We start from the raw sequence: 24,571 nt of genomic DNA, 5'->3' as shown, positions 1-24,571 counted from the left end.
ATATCAAGCTAAGGAAAGAATCTCAGCACTCAAACAATAATTCTTCAAATCAACTTAGATAACAATGACGACAAAGAAGAAGAAAAGGAAGGAGAAAATTAAGAAGAAAGAACATAAAAGAATGAACAAAATCTCCAAGTTTTGTAAATAGATTATGAGATTATAAAAAGGGACAAAACCTATGACTCATTGACATCCTGGAAAGAGAGGGAGAGAGAGCAAGCAACTTGGAAAACACATTTGAGGATATTGTCCATAAAAACTTCCCCAACCACACTAGAAAGGTCAACATTAAAATTTAGGAAATTCAGAGAATTCCTGCAAGATACTATGTAAGACAATCATCCCCAAGACACATAGTCATCAGATTATCCAAAGTCAAAGAAAAACAAAAACAAATATTAAAGGCAGTTAGAGAGAAGGGGTGGTCACCGGCAAAGGAAACCCCGTCAGGCTAACAGTGGGCCTTTCAGCATAAACCTGACAAGCCACAAGAGATTGAGGGCCTATATTCAGCATCTTTAAAGAAAAGAAATTCCAATGAAGAATTTCATCTTCAACCAAATTAAGCTTGTAAGCAAATGAGAAATAAAATCACCTTCAGCCAAGCAAATGCTAAGGGAATTTGTTACCGCCAGACCTGCCTTGTAAGAGGTCTTTAAGGGAGTACTAAACATGGAAAAGAAAGGCAATTACCAGCTGCCAAAACAACACAGTTAATACATAAACCGTTGACATTATAAAGCAACTACACAATCAGGTCTACGTAACAATCATCTAACAACATGATGATTGGATCACATCCCACATATCAATATTAACCTTGAATGTAAATGGGCTTAATGTTCCCACTTAAAAGGCACAGAGAAGCAAGTTGGTTAATGAAGCAAGACCCAACTATATGCTGTCTACAAGAGACCCAGCTCACATTCAGTGAGACCTATACCCTCAAAGTAAGTAAAGGGATGACGAAAAATTTATGAAGGGATGAAGAAAAATTTATGAAGCAAAGGAAAAGCGAAAAAAGGGCAGGGCTGATATTTTTATTTCTGACAAAACAGACTTTAAACCAACAATGATCAAAAAGGAGAAAGAAGAGCATTACACAATGATAAAGAGTTTGGTTCAACAAAACTTAACTATCCTAAATATAGATGCACCCAACATGGGAACAGACAGGTTCAAAAAACAAGTTCTTGGACAAATGTAAAGAGACATAAATGGTCCACATAATAAGAGTGAGAGACATTACACTCCACTGACAGTATAAGATCATTGAGGCAGAAAACTAATGAAGATATTTGTGACCTAAATTCAACCCTTGACAAAATGGAACTACAGAACACTTCACCCAACCAAAACAGAATGTACATTTTTTTATCCTCATATAGCACATACTCTAAAATAGACAACATGCTCAGGCATAAAGGAATTCCCAAAAAAACTCAGAAAAACTGAAATTATACCAACCACAATCTCAGACCATGGCACAATAAAAACAGAATCAAAACAAAGAAGGTCTCTCAAAGTCATACAGTTACATGGATATTGAACAACCTGTTTTTGAATGACATTTGGGTAAATAATGAAATTAAGGCAGAAATCAATAAATTATTTAAAGCTAATAAAAACAACAATACAATATACCAGCATCTCTGGGAAACAGCTAAGGCAGTGTTAGAAAAAGTTTACCGTGCTAAACGCCCACATCAAAAAGTTAGAAAGATCTCAAGTTAACAATCTAACATCACACCTACAGGAACTGGAAAAAACAAGAGAAAACCAATTCCAAAGCAGCAGAAAATAAATAACCCAAATGAGAGCCAAACTGAATGAAACTGAGATGCAACAAACCATACAAAAGAACAGCAAAATAAAAGTTTGTTATTTGAAAGAGTAAACAAGATTGCTAAACAGCTAGCTAGATTAATAAAAAATAAGACAAGATCCAAATAAACACAATAAGAAATGACAAAGGGGACATTATCACTCATCACATAAAAGTACAAAAAAAACAAAAACCAAAGATAATTACAAACAATTCTATGCACACACACTAGAAAACCTGGAAGGAATGGATAAATTCCTGGAAACATACAACGTCCCAAGATTGAACCAGGAAGAGTTTGAAATCCTGAACAGATAAATAATGGGTTCCAAAAATGATTCAGTAGTAAAAAACCTACCAACCAGAAAAAGCCCTGGACCAGATGGATTCATAGCCAAATTGAACCAGATGTATAAAACAAGAGCTGATATCAATCCTACCTTAACTATTCCAAAAAACTGAGGAAGAGAGACTCCTCTCTAACTCATTCTATAAGGCCAGAACCATTCTGACACTGAGACATGACAGAGACATGATGCAAAACGAAAAGTTCAGCACAATATCCCAGATGAACATAGATTGAAAACTCCTCAGCAAAATACTAGCAAACCAAATCTAGCAGCAAATCAAAATGCTAAGGCATCACAATCAAGTGGGCTTTATTCCTGGGATGCAAGGTGGGTTTAACATAAGAAAATCATAAATGTGATTCATCAAATAAACATCACTAAAAACAAAAACCATAGTATCATCTCAATAGATGTAGAAAAAGGTTCTGATAAAATTCAACACCCTTTCATGTTGAAAAACCTCAACAAACTTGGCATCAAACAAACATACCTCAAAATAATAAGAGCCATCTATGACAAACCCACAGCCAGCATCATACCGAACCGGCAGTAGCTGAAAGCATTCTCCTTGAGAACTGGAACATGACAAGGATGCCCACTTTCACAATTCTATTTAACATAGTACAGGAAGTTCTAGCCAGAAAAAACAGGTAAGAAAGAAAGAAAAGATATGCAAATAGGACGAGAAGAAGTCAAACCATCTATTTTCATATTCAATATGATTCTATACCTAGAAAACCCGAGAGTCTCTGCCCACGGAACCCTAGAACTGATAAACAACTGCAGCAAACTTTCAGCATACAAAATCATTATTTAAAAGTCTGTAGCATTTCTATATACCAATAATGTCCAAGCTGAGAGCCAAATCATGAGTGCTACCCCATTCACAATAGCCATGAAAGAATTAAATACCTAGGAGTACAGCTAAGCAGAGAGGTGAAGGATCCCTGCAATGAGAATTACAAAACTCTGCTCAAAGAAATCAGAGATAATACAAACAAATGAAAAAAAAAAAATTCCATGCTCATGTATAGGAAGAATCAGTATCATTAAAATGCCCATACTGCTCAAAGCAATCGACAGATTCAATGTTATTCTTATCAAATTACCAATAACATTTTTCACAGAATTAGAAATAAAACTATTCTAATATTCACATAGAACCAAAGAAGACTCCAAATAGCCATTGTAGTCCAAAACAAAATGAACAAAGTCAGAGGCATCATACTAGCCAACTTCAAACAATACTACAGGGATATAGTAACCAAGACAGTATGGCACTGGTACAAAAACAGACACATAGACCAATGGAACAGGTTAGAGAACCCAGAACTTAAGTCTTGCCCATACATCCATCTGATCTTTGACAAAGTTAACAATAACAAGAAATGGGTAAAGGCCTCCTTATTCAATAAATGGTACTGGGATAACTAGCTAGCCATATGCAAAAGATTGAAACTGGACCCCTACCTTGCATCATATACAAAAATCAACATGAAATGAATCAAAGACTTAAATGTAAAACCCAAAACTATAAAAAAATACTCTAGAAGAAAACTTACAAAATACCGTTCTGGCTACTGGCCTTGGCAATGATTTAATGTGAAAGGAAAGCAATTGCAACAGAAACAAAAAAATGACAAATCAGACCTAATGAAACTAAGTAGCTTCTGCACAGTGAGAGAAATTATCAACAGAGTAAGCAGACAACCTACAGAATGGTAGAAAATATTTGCAAATTATGCATCTGACGAAGATCTTATATCCAGAATCTATAAGCAACTTAAACAAATTAAGAAGCAAAAAACCAAACAACCACATTAAAAAATGTGTAAAGGACATGGTCACTTTTCAAAAAAAGACATACATGTGGCCAAGAAACATATTTTAAAAAATGCTCCACATCACTATTCATTAGAGAGAAATGCAAATTAAAACCACACAAAGATACCATCTCACACCAGTCAGAAGGGCTATCATTAAAACGTCAAAAAGAAAAAGAAAAAGAAAAAAGATATGAGTGAGGTTGTGAAGAAAAGGGAACATATACACTGTGGGTGGGAATATAAATTAGTTTAGGCACTGTGGAAAATAGTTTGAAGATTTCTCAAAGAATTTAAATGGAACTGTCATTTGACACAGCAATCCCAGAATTGGGAACTATACACATGGGGGCTTTCTTGAGAGTTGAGGGTGGGAGGAGGGTTAGGATCAAAACACCACTCATTGGATACTACGTTCATTACCTAGCTGACAAAATAATCTGTATACCAAATGCTGCTACATGAAATTTACCCATGTAACAAACCTGCATGTGTATCCCCTGAACCTTAAAAAAAGTTAGAAAAAGTAGGAAATACAAACTGAAAAAAACATATAAAGTTCAAAAATAAATAAATATTTTTTGAAACCTCAGACCTAGCAGAAGCACCAATTTGACCTTTTTTAAAATAACACAATGACCTAAAATTTCTTTCAAAATGAAGATTGGACTCTGCAAGACATATCCCTTCTATCCACCTTCATTGCCTCTCAAACTGCAACCAGATTTAGTCTCAGTGTCACCAATGGGTAGCAAAGTCCCCTTTCCATCATTTTCTGGGTCCACATGAATACTCCCACTCCAAATTTCAGAATTTCACTCTTTCTCAAATATCCTAAATTTTGCATTGAAAATTGTACATGGTTGTTAACTCAACTGACATTGTATTTCTGAAAACAGTATGATTATATTTTATGGCTGATTTTCATCAAGTTTGATTTGTTTCTATAGTATATAAGAGATGCTTTTAAGGCCATCTTAGAATATCTCTTATTTTATACCACAATTAGAGTTAAGAAATTAAAAATCTGAGCTTGTCATTTTATTTATATAAGTATGTCAGGGCATTTTAAAACATTTACTCATTTGATAAACTTTGTAATTAATTTTTTCTTCATATAAGTGAATAGAAATTTGATCTCCCAAGGTATTTGCTTCGTAAGTACTTAATCATAGTCAAAAATAGGTAATAATTTGATTAATGATGATGCTTCTGTATATCAAGGATAATAAGCCTTCTATTTGCCATTGGCAAGATGTTTAAACCCATCTGAAAATTCTTCATTGAGGATCTGTTTTCTGAGCCTACTTACGGTATTAATTAACTTACTGGCGAGGCCCCTGTCAAAAGATAGGTCTTAACAATATTTCTAACTCAGAAAAAAATTACATGATAAACAAGTGTTAGGAGGTTGAAAGGCCAGAAGAAAACACTCAGATACAGAAGAGAACGTGTAGAAGTAGCTACCACATTCAGAGCAGGGGAACAAAATTAAGATGTTACCTTTAATTGTATTAAACAGTGTGGTGGAGCGGTCCCTGTTGAGCTTTGACCCAAATCTCTAATAAGTGATTGATGCCAGGTTATTACTGATAGTTCAGGCCCTTGAAGAAAGAAATCCAGATTTCATAAAAGAAATATTGTCTAAGTGTTTCTAGAGCCTCATAAATTCTAAAAAGAACTCTCATAGAGCTATAAATCAGCTCCTTGGGGAGGGAATGCCAGCCTACTGAGATATTAGCCAGAAATAAATTGTTGGTGCGTTACAACTCTTATCCCAAATTGATAAAGAGAAATTCTCCCAGTGGACAGACCTACAAGCAATACATTTAGTTTTCTATTCCATATGAAGAAATAATTTGTCTCAACTGTGGTTATTCCCTAATACCTTGGAAGTGGCAAATGCCTGGGCCAGTTTGTCTGAGTCCAGACTGGAATAAGATGAAAAATTCACTGATAAGGAGACCTGAGGATGAAGTATACAGATAGACCAATGGACAGAGGTAATTAGAATACATATTTGCATCTCATGTTAATTTTTACTGGTGATTATTCATCAAAAGGATGTCTCTCAACAAGCAGGTAGATAAGTGAATATAATTTAGTGTATCTCCAGACATCTTCAGTGCTTGTGTAGTCCCATGTATAGTCTATAGTGACAAGGATAAAAGTTGTTTATCTGCCCAACTGCATGGGCTAGCCTTTTACCACAGCTTTTCTTGCTACTTCCACTCCTGTGTGCACAATTTTCCAGCACCATACATCAACAATTAGATGTCAGCATCATTGCTTGGGAATAACGGTTGGTCCCGCTTTGGCAAAGGAATTATATTTCAACCTTCGATCTTCAGGAATCTATATATTCCATAAATGAGTTTGCTTTCTTATCCAAAGTGCCCCAGCCAACACTATGATCTAAAGACTTACAGAAAGCCTTTTTAATACTCATGGTATTGCCTATAACGTTGTTTTAGACCAAAGGATGTATTTTATGTCTGCAAAGTGAGCATAATTGGCTCATGATCTTGGGATTTATACATTGTGCAGCATACAACCCCTTTTACTAAAAATCAGCCTGATTAAATTTGGGAGCAATCTGTTTAAGATTCCAGTAAGACTCTTGCTCAAGGTCAGCAACATGTAAGATTGGGGTAACGTTTTCCAGGATGTGATAAATGATACAGTAGCTCCATTAGCTAGAATATATGGATCCAGGAAACAAAGGGTAAAAGGAAGAAAGGCATCTCTTACCATCTCTGGCAGTGAAACATTTGAAAATGTATGTGTCTAGTCCATACAATCTTAGCCTCTTCCTCATTGGAGATCCTGGAAGTGAGCATCATCTATCCACTATGGTCTACTCAGGACAGTGGAAAGCAAGCAAAAAAGTATTCTACTAGCTAAGATAATGTCATGATGACCAAGAGACATTGGAATTGCTGCCACTTGTAGTATGCCCATTCTGCTGCCCCTTCTTTATCCTGGGATTGCAACCACTAATTTACACATTGCCATAAGTACTTTCTGAGGAAAAGAAGTTATGATGGACCTCGCAGTTGGGATGTAGATTATTATGATCATTTCTCTAAGAAAAATAACCACCCTTTGTAAGAATGCTTTTGCACAATAACTATAATAAGCAGTAAAAAAAAATGCACAGTCCAGATTGACCACTAAGTATTGTTGGATGTTTGTGTTCTCTAAAGGCCTTCTTAACTAAAGACATAATCAACTAACTGTGCTTTTGTTTTCTGTTCCTCTATCATTGGTATTCCAATTTTTGCCCAATGTTTGCCTTCTCAATTTCCCTCCTTCTCCAGAGTCAAAATATAATCTACCAGTATGCTTCAAGGTGAACACCTTCACTTGCTTCCTCAAATCTAGGAATCCAGCTGACAATCATTCAGGCTCTTGCATCTGGATTATCACCTCACAAAACATGAAAAATGTTTTAACACTAAGACATTTCTTGCTAAAAGAGATTTAAATCAGTAAATATCTTTATATGAATCTCATGTCCCTCAACATTTTATTTGTTCTCCCCTCTATTTTGTTCATTGTTATGATATGTGGTCACTTAATAGGACTCTGATAATGCAGTTACTCAAGGCTTAAAGCTCTTGCTTTCCCTGACCTGCAGGAAACAATGCAACTTTTCCTCCTATGTCTGTGATTATTCTGTTTCGGTCATTATTTCAAGCTCTTCTTGCACTTTGTTCAAGGTTCTCATCTCTGTTAACTCTCTACGCTTATACTGGATGACCACATACATGTATCTTCCTTTATTTCTTACTAACATGCCAACACGAATCTTTAAGCTTTTATATATCTTGAGTGACAGTCTGAAATTGTTCATTGCCTTTGTATATAAGACACCTCACAAGGTAAACTTCTCAAAATTGAAACAATCATCCCTCACAAATTTGCTTATGCTCATACAGCATCTCCTGGCATCCACGAACTTGTCCAAGACCAGTGATCATACCCTCAGGTGCACTAACAAGAAATGTCAATATAGAAATATTAGCAACATGAATAAGACCTGTCTGTCTGCCTTACTTTTAATATCTGAAATTCACTTTTAAATATAATTAAATTTTTATATAATCTGTAATGAAAATCACCCCTTATACTTTCATATGTTAAAATTGAATGTCAGTTTAATTATAATAGTATGTTTATAATAAAAAAGAAAGACACTACAATAATAATACAGATTGTAAAAATGGTCAAATTTATAAACAAAAAATTAATATCTTTCAAACAAATATGGGAATATGCATTTACAGTTAATTCAAGTATTTAGAGTGAGTGTATTAGATAAATAATTTTAGGAAGGCTATCACATTTATTTTGAAAAAACAAATGTTTTAAAAAGTAAATCAAATTATAAGCAGAATACTAGAGATTATTTATATAAAAATTTTAATCTATATGGAATTGTTTAATGCATTAGCATTTATAACACTGAACATAACACAATATTTAAAATTTATATTTAGCAATGTAATTCCACTTAGATTATTAGTCTTAGCATAAAAGTCCTTATTTTTCTGTTTTATTGTAGAGCTGGTCAAAAAATATCTTGCTGTAGGATAGGTCACAATGGAATGAGAGCATTCACTTAAGATTGAAACTGTATGGTACCATAATAATAAGCTTCAGTAACTATAGGATAAAGCTAATATCTAGCATTTATGAGAAATTATTGTTTCTGTATTGTATCTCAAAATTTTAAATATGTCTACTTAATTTTACTCATTTCAAAATATATCTAAAATAAAATTTCAGATTTATGCATGTATCACTCCATGATGATGAATTTGGGCTTCAGATGCAAACTGATTTTTATCCTTTGGGCCTTTGGCTTTTGGTCCAGGTGCTTATTCATTACACTTCTATGTCATCCCAGCATAGTGCCTCATCCTTAATAAGCTAAGAGATACACATGTGTGTGAAATTAATTAATTAAGAACAAATCCAAATATTATGTTGGCTATCTTTCATTCTACCTCTCATTGTGATGTTAGACCACATAAGTTATAGCATGCTAAAGAGTTACTTGCTACAACTGCACTTTATCTTGTCTCAAAATTATGGCAATAGATTCTAGAGAAATTTCATCATTTTTTTATAATGGCTTTCCAAAGTAATATACTTAAGCACAAAATTTCAAATTCAACTAAAAACTCTAATACCTTACACTGTCGAGTGTTTAATATTAACAACACATACTGACACTGGCTTTGCAATGATTCTTACAGCTAAAATCTTTTGCTAAATCTAAATGTCATTGTGATAGCCCATACGAATAGGATTCTAGAATTCTTCCTGATTTCTCTCAGGGTTCCTAAATCTTAGACTTAAATCCATAAAACTTAAAAAGATAAACTCTTTAGCTTTCAATGGCAAATTTAAAGCAAGGCAGAAAAAAATCAGAAAAAAAATACAGTTAGAGGGCGAAAAAAAGGAAAAAAAAAAAAAGAGAGAGAAAGAGAGAGAGGACCATTGCTTGGCTGTTATTTGCCCCTCAGCAAGAGTCATAAACCAATCATATGTCAGACACAGGGGCCTGAGAGACTTAGTATATCATATTGACTGTTTTAATCAGCCAGAATCCTGCTGAAACTTGACTGAAACTTGACTGAAACTTAGTATATCATATTGACTGTTTTAATCAGCCAGAAACCTTCCACACCAGGGGAACATTCACTCAGTGCAGTATCTCAGATACACTGGAAAAGTTTCACAGGGCTATTAAGATAATGCAGTTTAAGTTCATCTAAAGTAAATGCATTTGTTACCTTGCATCCAAGATATTTGTCCTTATGTGGGTATAATTTTACATTATTTTGCATGTATATATCTTTCAAATGCCCATTGAGATATTCATTCTTAACATAAGAAATATAAGAAAAGTTCATTATAAAGAGAAATTTTTAACAGATTGATGTCATAAAGTATGATAAATTTAGAAAACTCAATTTTTTAAATACGAGAGATTTATATGCATCATTTTGCAAAAATTCATGTATTATAAAATAATCTTTTGATTCATCTTGAAAGCATGGGTGTGTTCAAAGAGTAAGTAGCCTCCTCTGGAATCCTACAATAAAACTGCCACTAATAATTCTCATAATCATGTAACACAATAACCTATTTTCAATAGAGTGTTCCTGGCTCAATTCTAACTCATTTAACTCATTTAATACTCATAGCAATGCTTTAAGATAGTTAAAAAATTCATTTGGAGATGAGCAATATGATATACCCAAGCTCACAATTGCTCAGTTATTTTGTTTTTCATCGAATCTTTAGTTAATATCTCCTATGTGCCGAAAGTACAATTATTAACAGATAAAATTTCTGTTTTTGGAGATCATGATTCTTTGGTTTCTTCTATAAACTATTTACTAAACAGTAATAACATTATCTTTCGGTGTTTTCATAGAAAAGTATACACTTAGTACTCATAAATCTTTACCTCATATTTTGAAAAAAGGAGGGGCAAACTCAATTATTACAAATTTATTTAAGTTTGCAAAATGTCTTGTGTTAGTACCTTCTGAGTCAAAACAGATTATGAATAAAAATTTTAGTGTAAATACATAGTGTCTAAACACACTAGCATCAAATGGATGTTAACTTTTTGCTTTCTAAATGAAATAAAACAATCTCCTCTAGCTTAAGGCATAATTTAAAGAAAACATTTAAATATTCACTAAAAATCTGTGATAGGAAGATATACAGAGATTCAGAGATTTTTATGTACAGGAAAAAAAAACAGAAAATACTATGAACCAAAGTGAGGTGATTAAGATGGCTATTATCTGGAAGTTTTAGATTTTGAATTCAGATAGTCAAGCATGCATTCCCTGCTATCTTGTAAATCTCCAATTGCAGATGTAATGCTCTGTGCTCATTTATCTGAATTCCAAATCAGACCCCTAAAATGGAATCTTTATACAAGATGCGGTATCTCAAGCATCAAAAAATGGTGATGGGGTTTTTACAATAAAGCTTTGAGTCATTGTGATTCTGAGTCCTTGGGCTAGAAAAGTAAGCAAGAAAAAGGACATGTTTCTATTCATAACTAATCTATTGAGATTAGTGTATTGTATATAATACTTCATAAAAACACATGTAAAGGATTTTCTTAAAAACTTGATCTTTTATCCAGACTTAAACGAAGCTTTAAATTATACTATGATATATAAAATAAGGAACAAACATCATTTTGCTTTGTGACCGTCCTTATCTTTTCTAAATTAAATCTTTTCTAATTCAACTCTTCGTACTTTTTCTGCCCTACCCTCCATATATTGTCTTTCCATACTGTCAAGTCCTTATGTCAATCCATTGCATGCCTACATTTTAAGAAATATGCTTTTTCCTTTCATTGTGTTCACTAAAATGAGTTTCACCTATTGAGATTCATATTTCCTTCCTTCCTTCCTTCTTTCCTTCCTTCCTTCCTTCCTTCCTCTCCCCCTTCCTTCTTTCTTTCTTTTTCTTTCTTGGAGTCTCCCTCTGTCACCCAGGCCAGCGTGCAGGGCACAATCATGTCTCACAGTAACCTGTGCTTCCTGGGTTCAAGTGATTGTCATGCCTCAGCCTCCCGGGTAGTTGGGGTACAGGTGCTCGCCACCACACCCAGCTAATTTTTGTTTTTAGTAGAGACATGGTTTCACCATGTTGGCCAGGCTGGTCTTGAACTCCTGACATCAAGTGATCTGCCTGCCTTGGCCTCCCAAAGTGCTGGGATCACAGGCGTGGGCCACTACGCCCAGCTAAGATTCATATTTTCTATGACAATACTGGACACGATCTTTATTTCTAAGTTTAAATATTATAATCATTTAAAATATTTTTATATAATCTTTTTAGAATAAGAGTGCGGCTTCTTAACATGTCGCGGTTGTGTTTAATAATTATAATAAAAACAACAAATAAAAACAACAAACACATAGTAATTTTTATGCAACACACATTTCCTAAGTGCTTAAACCATGTGAACTATCTGAATCATCACGACAACTCTAAGAGAGGCACAATTGCCATTCATGTTTCATAGCCCAGATTCAAACTCAGGCATTCTGATTTCAGAGTCCAATATAATACCATTTCCACTGGGACTCTTTACTACCTTAATTCACTTAAAACCTTCATCAAGAACAAACAACATTGGAGAAAAACTGCCACTGAAAGGGTCTCTCACAGTCCAACAAAATTCCAACCTGAATACTTTATTTGATCCAGTATAATAAATATATCAGTTGATACCAACATATTTTGTGCATTTATTTCATATGTGTAAAAATTCCAAAATAATGTGAATTGTTCCATAGAGTTCAGTGTGGCTGAATTTTGCTTATTTAGGGTTTATAACATGTCCAACCTGATGGCTAGCATCCTTGGAAGAAAAGAAATGAACTCTGACTCATTTGTTTCTTTCAAATATTTGGTATAATAATTGGCCTACATAGAAGAGAGAAAAAATCTTTTTAAACTGAAAGTTTAAAAAACTATGGGTGAGATATGCCCCCATGCTTAGAACAGGAGGTAGGGTCAAGGCCAGTAACAAATTTTGGGGACAGCAATGAAAAATACATCTCTTCAAGGACAAGTACAGTGTATCATGTATTACCAACACTGAAATAGAAGTTGTTTCCAGTGTTTTGTTCCTTCTAAGTTTTTAATTAAACTTGAAACTTCAAAATTTTCAACTAAAAACACCATATATTGAGTTCCTTGGTGTGATGTTTGAAAAGGAGGATATCGAACTTAAAGAAGTTAATATCTGGTTACCTGGTATAGGGAACAGAGATATCGACCGATAGGGAATATCAGCCAAAGGAGCCTAAGTGCTAGCATCCTTCTTTTGTTTGTTTGTTTCTGTTTTTAGACGGAGTCTCGCTCTGTCACCCAGGCTGGAATGCAATGGCACGATCTCAGCTCACTGCAACCTCCGCCTCCCGGGTTCAAGAAATTCTCTGCTTCAGCCTCCCAAGTAGCTGGGATTACAGGCACCTGCCACAATGCCCAGCTAAGTTTTGTATTTTTAGTAGAGACAGGGTTTCACCATCTTTGCCAGGCTGGTCTTGAACTCCTGATTTCATGATCCACCTGCCTCGGCATCCCAAAATGCTGGGATTACAGGCGTGAGCCACTGCACCCGGCCAAGTGCTAGCATCTTAGACAACACCTCTCCAAAAATACCGAAAGATTGAGAAAAACTGAGTTATTTTAGTGTGTGAAGTGCAGGTACAAACTATTTCTTCTTAAACCTCAGAAGGACTTGCAAATATCCTATATGGGACTATGGGGGTGAAGTACAAAATTAAGATAAATTATTTAAGATATAAAAATTTGGCAAAAAATTACTTTGTGTCCTTTAAAGTTATTCTTGAGCATTAAAATTTAAAGTCTAAACGATTTTTAGAAATTCAAAAGATATCACCAAAGGCTGTCCTGTAGGAAATTAAGCAATTTAGTATCTAACTTAGAAATCTTTTATTTAGCTTTTTCCTTTCTTTCTTTTTTCACTGGGTATACAAATCAGTCTCTGTATTCTCCTTGGAACCAGCTTTTGTTATCTTGTTGATTTCCTCATTAAAGAGATAAAGAAATCTGCAACACATGACATATTTGTGAGTTATGTTCTTAACTTTTTGCAAGGAATACTTTGACAACACATACACTAATCCTATAACAAATGCTACTAACAAACACTACATTGCAATATTTCAACATTCACAGATGAACATTCAAAAAAATTCAAGAAATCTCTGAGATGTCAGAAGTAAAAGCAGTCTTTCTCTTATTAAAAAAGAAATGGGGAAGGAAAGCAAATTAATTGAGAAGAAGCTCAGAAGTCTGGAGATGTCAAGGTACATTTTCAAGCACCTAACAAGAAACGTGGAGGTTTCCTCAATGCCAGGCCCGTGTCCTAACCTGAAATCACTTAGGTCTGTCACCCTACTTTCACGTGGAATGTGTTTTTAACTGTTCCATTTCTGTCATGATTATTATATTCAAACCAAGGGTTTACATCTCATTGTCATAAATGGTAAAACAAACAAGCAAATAAACCTGTTCTTTAGCAGCTGGGCCCATATTTCATTTGCTCAATTGCTCTGTCATGCTTTGAAAGACAATGTTTAGTAACATTAGGGATGCAACCTTGCACCCAAGTCTTGTTGATGAGTATACACTTATTTTTGATTTTTTTCAGACTTTGAAGTTTTAGATAAACTTTACTACTGTTCTCACCTCCTCAAAAAATATACTAAAACAGTAATCCCAGCACTTTGGGAGGCCGAGGATGGTGGATCACCTGAGGTCAGGAGTTCAAGACCAGCCTGGCTAACATGGTGAAACCCCATCTCTACTAAAACAATACAAAAAAAATTAGCCGGACACGCCTGTAATACCAGCTATTTGGGAGGCTGAGGCTGGAGAGTCTTTTGGACTAGGGAGGCGGAGGTTTTAGTGAGCCGAGATTACACTGCTGCACTCCAGCCTGGGCAATAGGAGCGAAAACTCTGTCTCAAAAAAAAAAAAAAAAAAAGGGCATGGTGGCTCACACCTGTAATCTCAGAAGTTTGGGAGGCCAAGGCTGGTGGATCACTTGAGGTCAGGAGTTCAAGACCAACCTGACAAACATGGTGAAACTCCGTCTCTACTAAAAATACAAAATTAGCCCAACGTGGTGGTGCACACCTGTAATCCCAGCTACTCGGGAGGCTGAGGCAAAAGAATCACTTGAACCCTGGAGCCAGAGTTTGCCATGAGCCAAGATCACACCATTGCACTCCAGTCTGGGCAAGAAGAGTGAAGTGTCTCAAAAAAAAAAAAAGAAAGAAAAAAAAGAAAGAAAGAAAAAAGAAATATACTAAAACATAGTTCTTTCAATATGTCCTTTTTTGTATATTTTCCTATTAGAAGCACAGTCTCTGGGAGTAGTAGTTTAAACATGATAAATTATTTGTTCAATCAAGGGTCTGCTTATCAGCTGTAATCTCTGTGTCCCTATGTTGCATGCAAATCATAAAGAAATAATCAAGTCTACTTTTCTCAGAAAGATAAATTGGAGGAAAAAAATTCACAAAACCTCTAAGAATTTATTGCCTGCTTAGTGTTACTTCTCACCTCAAATAATAACCTTAAATACGGCAAATATAATTCACAACAAATTCCATTGATCAGCCTGGGATATTCTCAACAGCCAACTGACTGAGACTGACTTTCAGACTTTAAAACAGACTGTGACAACACTGCTCTCCGGGGTCCTGTTCATATTACCTTTAATTTTGTTTTACTGATTTATTTTCTTCTACTCTGCAACTTAAACTGGGACTTTAAACTAAATCATACATATAATATACATATAAGATCTTATATTTGTTTAATTTCAGAGTCCATGCCTAAGTTTCAGAGGGGTTAAGTGAGAAGTCTAAAGTTAGAAAGTTATGGTGTGATTGAGATTGAACTTAAACAAGATAGCTTGAACACCCAACCAACAAAATAACTATCTGATAAAATGCCATTTGTTTGCTTAGTGGCAACTTTTTATTAAATAAATAATATAATGAAATATATTTGGAATAAAATATTAGATAAACTACTGGCTTAGATGAAAGCATATTACAGTTGGCTCTTTGTATATTCAGGCAGTTGGTTCCAGGAATTCTGGAATATATCAAAATCCATGCATACACAAGTTCTGCAGTCAGCCCTGTAGAACCCATATATAAGAAAAGATGACCCTCATGGGCAAAGATTTCATGGTGCCAAAAGCAATCTCAACAAAAGCAAAAATCGACAAATGGTATTGAATTAAATCAAGGAGCTTCTGTACAGCAAAATAAACTATAAATAGAATAAACAACTTACAGAATGGGAGAAAATTTTTGCAAACTATGCACCTGAGAAAGGTCTCTATCTAGCATCTGTAAGACACAAGAAAAAAGTCAAACAACTCTTTAAAAAGGGGGCAAGGGACATGAACAGACACTTCAAAAGAAAACATAAATTCCTTGAATACTCTATTTTCCATCCATCTTTTGTTGAAAAAAATCCCACATTTAAGTGGGCCCATGCAATTCAAATCCATGTTGTTCAAGGTTCAAATGTACTTGCAAGCCCTGAATATTCGTAAGTTTGCTTTTGTGGCTGACCGCCACAGTTACTACTTGAGACTGTCACTACAGCAGTTACTACTGTTACTGCTTCAGACCATCATTACAGCAGTTACTATTGTTACTGCTTGAGACTGTATTATGACTGAATGAAGGGAGGAATGCAGAAATGATAACAAAGAAACAAGAGAAACTGTTTTAAGGAAAGGCTAGCATGGGGAAGAATAAGAGAGCTCCCTGCTTCTAGTGAGTAAAGGCAGCCCACCTTGAGCTTCCACAGCCCTTTGGATTTACTGGGTAATAAGAGCAAGGAGGAGGAGGTAACGATTGGTCAGTTGCTTAAATGATCACAGGTTCATTATTGACAGGCTTCAGATGTACCTAATCACAAGAAACATTTGTGTGGCCTCCAACATCTCCTTTTTGTTTTTAAATTAATTGAGCAAGGCAATTGCAGGCTGTGTACCCCTTAATTGCCAGTTGGTGATCCAGCTTCACTTTTCTTAGCCCTTATTCAAAATGGAGTCACTCTGGTTTGAATGCTTCTTACATATTTCCCCCTTCCCTTTTACAAGAGGACCCTTAATCCTAAGGGCTGCAGAAGGATGAAGGTCTGTCTCCTGCAACTTCTTCATGCTGAATAGGGGCGATGATATTCCTGCCTAACTATTAGGTCTGTTGTATTCAGCGTAGAGAGGAGCTCAGTCAGAAATCATCGGTCTGTTAAGCATCGATTGTACTTCTGAGTTCCAGCAAAAGGTGAAACCCTGGTGCTCCAGCAGTTTCTCAGTTTCCTGTGTGGTTTTCTTGATCTGTCCCCATGGTACCTGTTAGTTCCTGCAAGTCCCTGTCTGCTCCTACCTATCTCTACTTCCCTATCTCTATTTATCTCTACTTATCTCTACTTATTTCTTATTGTCCCTGCAGGCCTCTTCGGGTCCCTTCAGGTCTCTGTCCCTGATAGTCCCTTCAAGTTTCTGCTGGTCTTTGCTAGTCTCTACTTTTGTACCTCTTTAGGGCACTGACCTTATATTGCTAGTCTTTGCTAGTCTTCATCCCTATCTGTCCCTGTCTGTCCCTATTCGTCCCTGTTTGGGCACCACTTGTGGCTAACTGCCATGGTTACTGCTTGAGACCATCATTACAGCAGTTACTACTGTTACTGCTTGAGAACGTCATTATGACTGAACAAAGGGACAAACACAGAAATGATAACAAAAAGGCAAAAGAAACAGTTTAAAGGAAAGGCTAGCATGAGGAAGAAGAGCGCTCCCTGCGTCTAGTGAGCAAAGGCAGCCCCGCTTGAGCTTCTACAGCCCTTCTTATTTATTGGGTAACAAGAGCAAGGAGGAGGAGGTAACGATTAGTCAGCTGCTTAATTGATCACAGGTTCATATTGTTACTGACAGGCTTCAGATGTGCCTAATCACAAGAAACATTTGTGCGGCCTCCAACATGCTTTCATTGTGTAATATAAGTAGAATTCAAGGAAGTCTGTTGATGTTTTATATTTTCTATTCATAATGGCATATTTTCTTAAAGGATTTAATTTAGAATCATCTTGATGAAGAGAAACACAGATTGAATTACATACATTAACTCGGTTTAGGCATATTTCAAGTCAAAATTTTTAAATGATAATTAAGATGACTTAGTGTTTATGCTTTTGTTTTATTTCAGTATATAAGGCACAATGTTTTTAGGATTTCTTTTTTCTTTTTTGAGATGGAGTCTTGCTCTGTCCCAGGCTGGAGTGCAATGGTGTGTCCTCGGCTCACTGCAAGCTCCACCTCCTGGGTTCAAGGGATTCTCCTGCCTCAGCCTTTCCAGTAGCTGGGATTACAGGTGCATGCTACCACACCCAGCTGATGTTTGTATTTTTAGTAGAGACAGAGTTTCACCATGTTGGCCCGGCTTGTCTCAAACTTCTGACCTCATGATCTGATGGCCTTGGCCTCCCGAAGTGCTGGGATTACAGGCGTGAGCCACCGATCCCAGTCACGTTTTTAGGATTTCTAAAATAGAAAGAAAAAAACAGAAAGGTGAGAGAGAATTCATGATTCTCTGAGCAAGGTAATAGTGAAGGATTACTAATTATAAATGCATAGCCATTCCACAAAAGCCCATATTAGAAAACGGCATATCATAATAACCCATAAAAAGTAAATTAAACAAACATTGTATGGCAGAAAATCATAATTTTGGTCAGTGAAAATAATATGTAATATAAATATACTCTGTGTAATACTGAAATAGCAATAGGGCATGCCCAATAAAGTAAATTTTCTCTGTTTAATGGTTGGACAAATTTTCCTAATTATTGAATTATGTACTTTATATAAATATATAAAAATATTTTATTTATTATCTAGATAAATTATATATATAGTATAGTTATATATACTTATTATTTATATGGTGATATATAATCCCAACAAACAGGATATGAGAGAGAATAGTGTTTCATTTTTATTAACTAGAAATATCATAATTTGACATCTTACTCTAAGCAAGAATCACACTTTTGTTCCTCATACATCAAAGAAAGCATTTTATAATTTGAGTAACCCAGATGCCATTTGAATAAAAGATGATGTAGGGAACAAAAGACACTTCACACAGAAATTAAATAATTTCAGAACAGTAGAGGTTATACATGATATCTAATAGAAGCCTCTTAGTATATGGATGAGGGAACTGACTCAGTGAGACTGTGTGGCCTGATTAGACAATTCATCTGTATATTGGCAGAGCCATACTTGAGTGGAAGAATTTTTATTCTGAAATTCTATCAAAATATAATTATCATTTATATGTCTAATTCATATGAAAGGTATGAATTACTACATTAAAGGATAAATCTTATTGATGCACTTAACAAATGTATAAATATGCCTGAAATGGTTTCCTCTGTCTAGCTAATTTAAAAGTTGATATTTTCCATAATCCTATTAATTTTTAAGATAGCTTTTTATTGTTTATTCCCCAATTCTGAACTGGGGATTTATAATGGCAAACAAAATTCAGGATCATCTATAACATGATTTTAAATTGCTAGTGGGTGCTAGTGGAAATTTATGGAATTTTTTTTGTTAAATCTGTTTCAGTGAAATCATCATGCCATATGACCTTCTTGTTTTTGAAATCTGGGTACCAAGGAAAATCCAAAGATTGGAACTAACTGGCTAAAAATCAAACTAATTGAGAATACTTCAGCCATAACTTAGTAGTCGTTTTTTCTATCTTGCTGTCTTACTAAAATCAAACGTCACTGAGCATGGTGATTTATTCATTCATTTACCCAATACATTTATTTATAGAACCATCAAGTTTTTCTTGAGTGCATATGATGGTCCTTGCATTGTTCTAAAAAATGGGATCTATAGGGCAGTTTTTCTGACTTTCAAAACCTACATTTCACTAGGATGAATAAGTGATATACTGAAAAAGTTAATCAAATATATTATGATACACATATACAATGACACATATACATGCATATATTAAAGTGCAAAGGTAATTCCTTTTTATAATGTAGTGCTTGAATTGATTCCTTTACAAAAACATGAACCTGAAAATGCATCAAGTTAAATGATAGTTTCTGAGTGGTAGTTGGAGAAAATCATGTACTGAGGTCTTCAGGAATCAGAGAGCATGCTGTGGTGCAGAGGCTGCCTAAAGATATAAACCTAGAAATATGAAGACTTTAAATACTGTGAGGTAGAATGGAAGATCCAATATACATCTAACATGAGTTTCTAAAGAAGTCAGTTTTTTCAAATAAGGAGAGTCAGTATACAAAAAGATCATACTAGGCAGAATAATGATATCCCAAAGATGTTCACATTGTACTTCCTGGAACCTGGGACTAGTTACCTGTTATGGCAAAAGAAACTTTGAAGATTTGACAATGGATACAGAAGTTGAAATGATGAAAATATCCTAGATTATCATGGCAGTTACAGTCTAATGACGTAAGTCTTTAAAACCAGAAAACATTTGCCAACCATGCTTAGAGGAGATACAAAAGTTTAAAGAGACGCTACGTTATAAGGACTTGACCCGTGCTTGCTGGCACTGAAGATGGGGAAAGGAGGCAATAAACCAAGGTAGGCAGATGCCTCTAGAAACTAGAGAATATTCCCTGAGTTTACAACCAATAAGAAAATGGAAAACTTGGTCCTACGGTGACCAGGAACTGAATTCTACCAGCAACCTTAAATGCATGAAGAAATGACTTCATATCTAGAGCCTCTAGAAAGGAAAGCAGCTCTACCAACATTTTGATTTTAGGCAATGTCAGACTTCTGACCAAGAGAATTATAAGATAATATATTTGTGCTGCTTTAATTTGTGAAATTTATGGTAATTTGTTATGGCAACAATAAAAACTAATACAAAGTTAATACCCCCAAATTAAGGTATAGTGTAGCTAACCAAATAATTATATGGCATAAAGTTATAAAGCAAGAATTTACTCCAGAAACCTCAAAGCAGAGTTCTTTATCTTAACAATCTACCTTATAGTAGTAACTACGTCCCTGAAGAGTATACATTGCTTTTTAATAACTAAAAATATTTTTCAAATGTTATCTACAACTATATTTCCCATGAAAGTCTCAATGTGAAAATTGTAAAAGCTGCACTTTTTCTAGAAAACAATAAAAAAAATATAATTAAAATACTTTTAAATACCAAATATAAAAAATATAAAAATATATTTTCTCAAAGATAATGTTTGGAAAAGTAGTAATCAAAGTTATAATTACACGTAATTAGTGATTTATTAGAAGTGATTACCATTGAGGGAACTTACTTGATTGAAAAGGCAGACCTACTCTGCTTTAAAAAAATAAAATTTATAATATTGGTGTTAAATAATTTTAATACATAGTGGGCACAAAAACACTTGAATTCTCTCTAAGTCAGAGTTGAAATAAGAAATTAAGTAAAAGGCTCAATTAGCCTTTTAAGAGCTCTAAGTTGGACTATTAATATCCAAGAAGGATAGTCTTTGGCTTTTGGACTAATATAGGCAGGGCATTTTTATCATCTCCATTTATGTATAAAGGTAGTAAACTAAAATTTTTGACCCTAAAATATCTCCACATCAGTGAAAGGACACTAAAAAAGTCTGTCCAACTGTCCAGAAAATTACAATAAATTGTGCTGTGTCCTACATACGGGGCTTAGATAAAAGGTAATATTCAGTAGTGGCTATGAATTACATATTTGTATGTTTTTGAATAGCCCAAGCTGAGAGATAATGTTAAAATGATCCCAGATAAGAAATATTCCTAAAATGTTGATTAGAATCAATTTATACAACTAAGTGCTGGCATTTCTATAACCCAGGACCCAATTAAGTAAGCTTTAGCTGTGTTCATTTAAAAAAATAGAATTTACTTTTTAGAGAAGTTTTAGGTTCACAGAAAACTTGAGGGGAAAGTACAGATTCCCATATACCTCCTATGTCTACACATGCACAGCTGCTACAACTATCAACCACCTGCACGAGCCCTATATTTATTAAAATTGATGAACCCACATTGACAATTTATTAACACCCAAAGTTCATAGTTTTTATTGAAATTTATACTTGAAATTTTGCATTCTATGGCTCTTGACAAATTTCTCAAGAGACATAACCACTATTATAGTATTATATGGAATAGTTTCATTGTCCTAAAAATCCTCTTCTCTGCCCATTCATCCTTCTTTCTTCCCAGCTCCCAGAAACCATTGATCTTTTAATTGTCTCCATAGTCTTGTCATTTTCAGAATGCCATATAATTGGAATCACATAGTGTATAGTCTTTCTGTGTTTACTTATTTCACTTAGTAACATGCATTTAAGATTCTTCTATGTCTTTTTATGGCTTGATAGCTCATTTATTTTTGGCAGTGAATAATATTAAATTCTCTGGATGTACCATAGTCTATCCATTTTACTTAGTGAAGGGTATCTTAGTTGCTTCCTAGTTCGGGCAGTTATGACTAAGCAGCTATTAATCCAAACATCCTTGTGCGGGTTATTATGTGGACATAAATGTATAACTCCTGTGGGTGAAAACCAAGGAGCAGAATTGCTGGTTCATTTGGTAAGAGTTTATTTAGGTTTTGTATGAATTCTTCCAACTGTTTCTAAAGTGCCTGTATCATTTTGCATTCCCACCAGCAAAGAATTAGAGATTCTGTTGTTCCACATCCTCCTTAGCATTTGTTGTTGTTTTTATTGTATCGGATTTTAGCGATTAAAATAGATGTGTACTGGTATCTCATTGTTTTAATTTGCAACTCCCTAATGGCAACTAATATTGAATATCTTTTGTATACTTATATGCCATCTGCATTTTTTTTTTGTAAAGGGTCTGTTCAGATTGTTTGCTCATTTCTTAATAAGGTTGTTTGTTTTCTTCTTATTGAGTCTTAAGAGTTCTGTATATATTTTGGATAACAGTTATTTATCAGATGTGTTTTGAAATATTTTATCCAAGTCTGTAGTTGTCTTATCTCTTTTAATAATGTCTTTAACAGAGCAGAAGTTTTTAATTTTAATGAAGTCTACCTTATCAATTATGTTTTTTCATAGATCATGACTTTGGTTTTGTCATCAAAGTTTAAAAAATTAAATGCCAAATCCAAGTTTATCTGGGTTTCTCCTATGTCATCTTCCAGAATTTTAAAGTTTTGCCTTTTACATTTTGGTTTATGACCCATTTTGTAGGCAGAATAAGGTCTGCATCTAGATTCTTTTTTTTTTTTTTTTTGCATGTGGATGTCTTTATTTTAGCATCATTTTGTGAAAATAATATTTTCCCCCAATGTATTGCTTTCACTCTTTTTTGTCCAAGATCAATTGTCTACATTTTTGTGATTCTATTTCTTGGCTTTCTATTCTGTTCCATTGATGATCTATTCGTCTATTTTTTTTTTTTAGGTGGAGTCTTGCTCTGTCACCAAGGCTGGAGTGCAATGGTGTGATCTCGGCTCACTGCAACCTCTGCCTCCTGGGTTCAAGCATTTCCCCTGCCTCAGCCTCCCAAGTAGCTGGAAGTACAGGAGCATGCCACCATGCTCTGCTAATTTTTGTATTTTTAGTACAGACATGGTTTCACCATCTTGGCCTGGCTAATTTTTGTTATTTTTAGTAGAAATGAGGCTTTACCATGTTGGCCAGGCTGGTTTCGAACTCCTGACCCCAGGTGATCCGACTGCCTTGGCCTCCCAAAGTTCTGGGATTACAGGCGGGAGCCACCACACCTGGCCTATTTGTCTATTCATTAGCCAATATCACACTATCTTTAACACTATAGCTTTAAAAGAAGACTTGAAATCAGGTAGTGTAAATTATTCGATTTTATTTGACCAGTTCAATATTGCATTTACTATTCTGGGATTTTTGCATGTTTCTATAAACTGTATTATCAGTTTGTTGGTATCCACAAACAACATTCTGTGATTTTGATTGGAATTAAATTGAATATGTAGATAAAATTAGAAAGAACTGACATCGTGACAATATTGAGATTGCTTATTCATGAACATAGGCTAGCCCTTAATTTATTCAGATCTTCAGTTTTGTTCTGATTAGAATTTAGTAGATTTTCTAATATAAATTTTGTATGTATTTGGGGGATGTTTTACCTAAATATTTTACTTTGGAGATGCTAATATAAATAATATTGTGATTTTAATTTTTAATTCCAATTTCCAATTGCTAGGATATCAATATATTTAGTGCCACTAAAACCCAACAATGACACAATTGATTATTAATGTCAGAAAACATAGTAAACAATGGAAGTACTTCAATGAATGAAGATTAAATATAATAAAAACTAAAATACATATTTGTGCTAGTAATAAAAATACACAGAAATTTTAAAAATAATAAAACAAAGTTTATAGAAAATATAGTTATTATAATTAAAGGTCAATGTATAGGTCACATAGCACATTTTACATAAGTATATGTAGAATTAATGCTCTATAAGAAAGATCTAAAGGAGAAAAATTGAAAAAAAAATGGAAGATAAAATATGAAAAGGAAAATATAAAATAGAAAAGTAGGCTTGAGCATCATGCCCAGCGATCATCTTTTCAACCTGGTAGTCACAAGTGGCTTAAGTGGATGGTAATTGAATGAAAGGTGTAGATTCTAAGATTCAAGCCATGTAATTGATTTACATGTATATAGCATTACAATCAAAACTACAACACATCATAATAAAATGTTAGAAGAGCAAAGAAAACAGAAATCATAAAAAAGTTAAAAAGATAAATAATATTTCTTAAACCCCAAAAATATGTTTCTCATGAACAAAAATAAATATCATAAGTCAATATAATTAGGTTCTTATAATATTTGAGAGGAGGTAGAAATGATGATTACATTTAAACATTATCAAGTTAAAATGCACGTTAAAT

This window comes from Pan troglodytes, chromosome 14, assembly GCF_028858775.2.
Source record: "Pan troglodytes isolate AG18354 chromosome 14, NHGRI_mPanTro3-v2.0_pri, whole genome shotgun sequence".
In the NCBI taxonomy this organism is placed as follows: Eukaryota; Metazoa; Chordata; class Mammalia; order Primates; family Hominidae; genus Pan; species Pan troglodytes.
Note: the sequence above shows the minus strand (reverse complement) of the source record.